Genomic DNA, 5410 nt, shown 5'->3' with positions numbered 1-5410 from the left:
TTACAAAAATACAAAATGAATTGACGGCATCACAGATTATTATAGAATATTATCTGACAGGTGGAATGGAAGTGGAACTGATTTTTCGACAGTAATATTGTTATTAATACGAATTTATAGTTTTATTTACAAATAATATAAAGTCAAGTTATTGAAAAGTATTTTTTATTAAATTAATATTAAGAAATTAAAAACATTTTACCTGGGGAAATTCAAGTTCATGAAGCTGGCAACAAATTACTGATTGCGAAAACAGCCATATGAGCAGAAAAGCGCGTCGGACTATAGATTAACGTCTAATATTAATATTCAATCCATCAGATTTTGTCTACCAAAGATCGAAATTTGTCAATTTCTACAAAGTTCACATTCAGTGATTATTAATAATAGCTGTTAAAGAGTTTATAAGTATTTGCACACGCTGATCACAAAGTAATATTTAGTAATATTCAAGTTTTTTTGATGTGAAACATCTATAGCCGCACGTAAAACCGATTTCTGGCGTGGCGACGCATGCAGTGGCGCATGCATGGTATATATATACAGTCTATATGCAGTAGTGTGTACGGTGTGGCGACGCGTCGCCATGCGCAATAACTATTACCGAAGTCACTGATTAAACGAATTAAGTAGTCACGATTTGAAATAAATTCGTAAATTTTTGTATTTAATGAAAATAAATGTTTAGTCAATAAATAGTCTTCGTTATCTGAAAAAAAATCGTAATATTTTATTTTATCATTATGACATATTTAGTTCCTATCACAATATGTTCTTTTCTGCATATTACTTTTACAAAATAATGTCGATGTTTCACTGCCAGGCGTCCCGTGACGGCTCACATTTTTTTTATGTATAATTTAATATTGTAATCTCAGATTGCTACATTGCTAGCAATTTTAGATTATAGATTGAAAAATAAAGTTGAGTATATCAGGCTCTTCTACTCGTTTATCTAGTTGAACTTGCTTGACATATTCCCGTAATTGATAATCAATCTTTCCAATGTTTTTGCTAAGGACCAAAATCTACATTTGACAATTTCTACCTATAAAGTCCGCTCTGAAGTTGTTGCGAGCAGGTGTAGTTATACAATTTGCTATGGCGACGCGATTCATTTCTATATTCAGAGCGGACTAACAGTTTTACGCGGACTATACTAGTATGAAGAAATTGTCAAATGTCGATCTCTGGTTGGCAAAACATTGGATAGATTGATTATAAAACTACGACAGACCCCTTTACGTTCCTATATATTATGCAGAGTAAAATATAAATTCTTATAGAATAATACGTATTGAATACAATGACATTTTATACTAGACACGTTATACGCCCACTAACTTAAGAGAAAACTTGAGCGAAACTGCTTTGATAGCACACATGCACGTTTTTTAATTTACTTACCTTTAACTACATAGACAAATGTTCTATAAGGGACAGAGATATTAGAACAATGTGATAAAAAAAGACAACTAGTGTTTGACCTTGCGTTTAAGTGTACGCAAACGTAAATATTGACCATGGAATATAGTGACCAATGATTACTTCAGTCAAAACGGGACATCGATTTTTTTATGTCAAATACTTTTTACTTGAAAAAATATAGTTAAAAATAATAAAAAACACGCTTTTATGATAAAATTATCTAAAAAGTAGAAAATCATTTTCAATATAGGTATCATTTAAGGAACAGTAAATAGTATAATTGTGCAAAAAATGTGGGGCGCTTTATGAAAACTGATAAATGGAGCACCCCATGTTTTTTTTCACAATTATACTATTTACTGTTACTTAATTGACAATGGCAACGGTTCATTTCGGAGACAACGGCACGAAGCATCGAAAAAAGGGACTGTCCCGTAAAAACGGGACGTATGGTGGCTTTCCCATTGATCCGCATGCTTGTCAAAGACAAAGAAATAATGGAACAGAAGGTAAAAAATGTTCAAAACTGTCGATAATAGTTTTAGTATGTCGTTTACGTAGAAATGTTATAGTACAGTTTAACTAAATAAATTATTATTATATAAAAATATAATTTGAAAGAATGTATCTATACAGATGTATCGACTGGTTTAAAATATACGATTTAAAAATTGTTTATATTTATTATCATAGATTAGTAAATATTACTCACTCCTAACAAGAAAATGTACCCAGTTTTGAGAATTGAAATAGTTGCGTAAAAAGTTTTCCCACGTCTCCGTGCTAAAATGTCTCTAAAATATTTGAAATAATTATTTATTTATTATGTAAATTACGCAGTATTAGCTATTTATTCGTAAATTTTCTCTAAAAATGTTTTTATTTGTCAAGAATTCAAAAAAGAACTTACTATTAAGCCGTTTGTGGCTTATTTCAATTTCAAGTTTTATTTTACACACGACCATTAATTGCAAAGTTGTGTAAATTTTATAAATGTACTAGCTGACCCAGCAAACATTGTGTTGCCATATAAATAAAAAAAATGTTAAGGGTGAACAACCCTTATCACTTAAGAGATATGAGAAATAGATAGTAGCCAATTGGGTACTTGACAGTTATAACAATAAAATATGAAATATGTTGGATATGATAGCTTATAAGTAAACATAAATTATGCAGTATTTCGTTTATTTTTTAATACGTTCTAAGTATTTTAATTTTTAAAAAGAAATTTTCGATTTTTTATCTGTGGATATTAAGTCCCAAAACGGCGACAGTGCTGCCTCAAATGTCATGTGACGTCACTACATCGAAACCAAACAAGACAAATAATAATTAAATCGTTTGCTGTTAGAGTTGGTTGAATTTATAATATGTTGTGAACCGAAATGAAGCCATACTATATTAAAGCTGATAGCGTGAACCTGCTTAAAGAATCTCCATATATGCAGTGCAATAAATCAAAATGGATACAAAAACTTCCGTGAGATAACCTATGGAAATATCAAATAAACAACGTAAGTAAAACATTCTTTATATTTACATTTAATCATATCGGACAATTAAAACATTTCTTAACTGACTTCAGACAGAAGAAAGGTTGTCTTCAAGTGATTATTAAGATTTTTTTAAATATACTTATATTCTTATGTGAACTGTTTTAAGGTTATTAATTGGTTATATTTATATTTACAGATCTTCCCGACAATCGTATAGTGACGACGTTATAGAGTATGTGCAGTTTAAGAGGAAGGCAAGTTTGTGTTTCATGAAAAGTAAAAGTTTTCCTGAACACAAGGTACATCAATGAAAATGAAAATGTGATGACTGTCCTGCCTAGAAGAAGTGAGGAGCCAAAAGTTTCGAAAGTGGGCACCAGTCTGAAATACATAAAGTAAAGTACACGGGAAATAGTACCTCTTTACTTGCGTAACCTACCCAACAAGATGAAGGAAGAAAAGTGACCATACAGTTCCTATTATTGCATTGCAATTTAATTCTGAAAATGACAGTGATAAAAATATATATCCATTTGTTACGGAAAATAATTTTAGTAATGAAGAAAAGCAGACACGCAAGCAGCACAAAAATTTAGCTTAGGTGATCTGTAGTAATTATTGTAACTGTAACATATGATAAATATATACAATATACAAAAGTTCTACTGTATGTACTCACTAATAGAACCATATAAACCAAATAAACAAAGAAATCGGTTAATAAAATACTAATATTAGCAAATCATGTATTTTTAATTATACAGTCCTGTAACTTAATCAGTGCACATGCACCATCAATAATAGCACAGTCATGAAATATTTTAATTGTGTCCTATTAATTACAGAATGGGCCCTTAAAATAGAATTCTCATAGACGTCTTATAATTCTATTCTTATCATAGACATCTATATAATATATTAAATATATGAATACTTCCACTTGCTGTTTTGTTTTGATTACGTCCCGTTCCAATGATTTGGAATTGACGAATCACTCGAGAGTTACTAAATTTATTCCTTTTTTTCAATAATACTTCTCTTACATACATAGTATAAAATGCCATTGCTTGCAAACAGAGGATTTAAACATATAAGAATCTGCAAGTTCTTTAACGTTTATGAGATTTGGGTTTAGGAACTTGTATAAGCAAATTTGTTAGGATATTTAGCGATCGTACTTGAACACATCGTCACTGCACACGCCTTGTAATTTGACATTCTTGCAATTGTACTAATAAAAGTTAAATAATTCCCAAGATTTCCCCTGAAGTATGTGTAGCGTCGAAGTTTATTTCTATATTTTCAATGTGTTGACGTCACGCTACGAAATGACACTTGACCGCCTGTTTTGGCGTAACGTTCCGTTTACCGTAATAAAAATATGTTTTTTTATTAATAAATAGCCCTTTTTTCGAAAAAATGATCAATGAAAGGCATATATAATACGTATATGAATTCATTAAAACAGTTTCCCAAAAAGTGTCAAGTAGCCAATTCTCAGACTTACTGAATATGCGTATAAATTTTGGTGAAAATCAGTAAAGCCGTTTCGCAGGAGTAGGTACAGAGTAACTAACATTGTGACATGAGAATTTTATATATAAGATTCTAATTTTACCGTGTTTTTTTTAGGATTAATTTCTGGCTATACAAAGATTGTTTATTAAATTATGTTTAGGTTAAGGAAGAAATACGACCTTAATGATTGAAATATTTATTCAATTAAAGAAATTTTAAAATACCGTATACTATCCTATATAAATTTTATGGTAATATTTTTTATTATTTACCACAGGTATCGAAGGAAATTTAAAGATTAGGATACAGAATTTCCCATATATCGATTTTATTTTATTAAAATAAACCATAAAATGTTATATTTTGACTAAAAACACACGAATATAAAAATTAAGCAGTGGGATCTTAAACTATAACATACGACATATGAACATCGTCAGATTCAATAAAATGTCACTTCTGTTCTGTTGATCTATGACCATGCATTTTGCGTCTTTATCACTTTCATTGACAAAAACATACTTTGTCTCTTTCTGGTTACTCACGTAATCATGGCGGATCGAACACGAAAAATAAACAAAATTTAATAATTTCTCTTCATTTACGTGTGATAGGTGATTCCATGAAGTTTGTTTCTATTTCGAGCATAATTTTTGCATTTACGCATTGCACAAGAAGGCATTTTGAGGCTTTAAATTCAAAATAATGACGTTTAACGTGTTCAGTACTGTTCAGTAACATTCGTGTGTATTACTACGCCGCGCGAGAGCGACTGGACTTGGCTGGAGTCGTTTTACACCACTTGCCGTATTTTGTATGTTTCAAGTTTTGCCCGCTTGTGGCGGATCTTTAGTTATAGATCAATGATTGAATATTGATAAATCATAACTGCTTTGATTGTGAGAGTCGGATAAATGTTAATATGATTAACTATTAAAATTGGGTACTTGACAGTTATAACAATA

This window comes from Epargyreus clarus, unplaced genomic scaffold (assembly GCF_041222505.1).
Source record: "Epargyreus clarus isolate Ecla_fem2 unplaced genomic scaffold, WU_Ecla_fem_2.2 ptg000019l, whole genome shotgun sequence".
Classification (NCBI taxonomy): Eukaryota; Metazoa; Arthropoda; class Insecta; order Lepidoptera; family Hesperiidae; genus Epargyreus; species Epargyreus clarus.
This window is presented reverse-complemented; position numbering follows the sequence as displayed.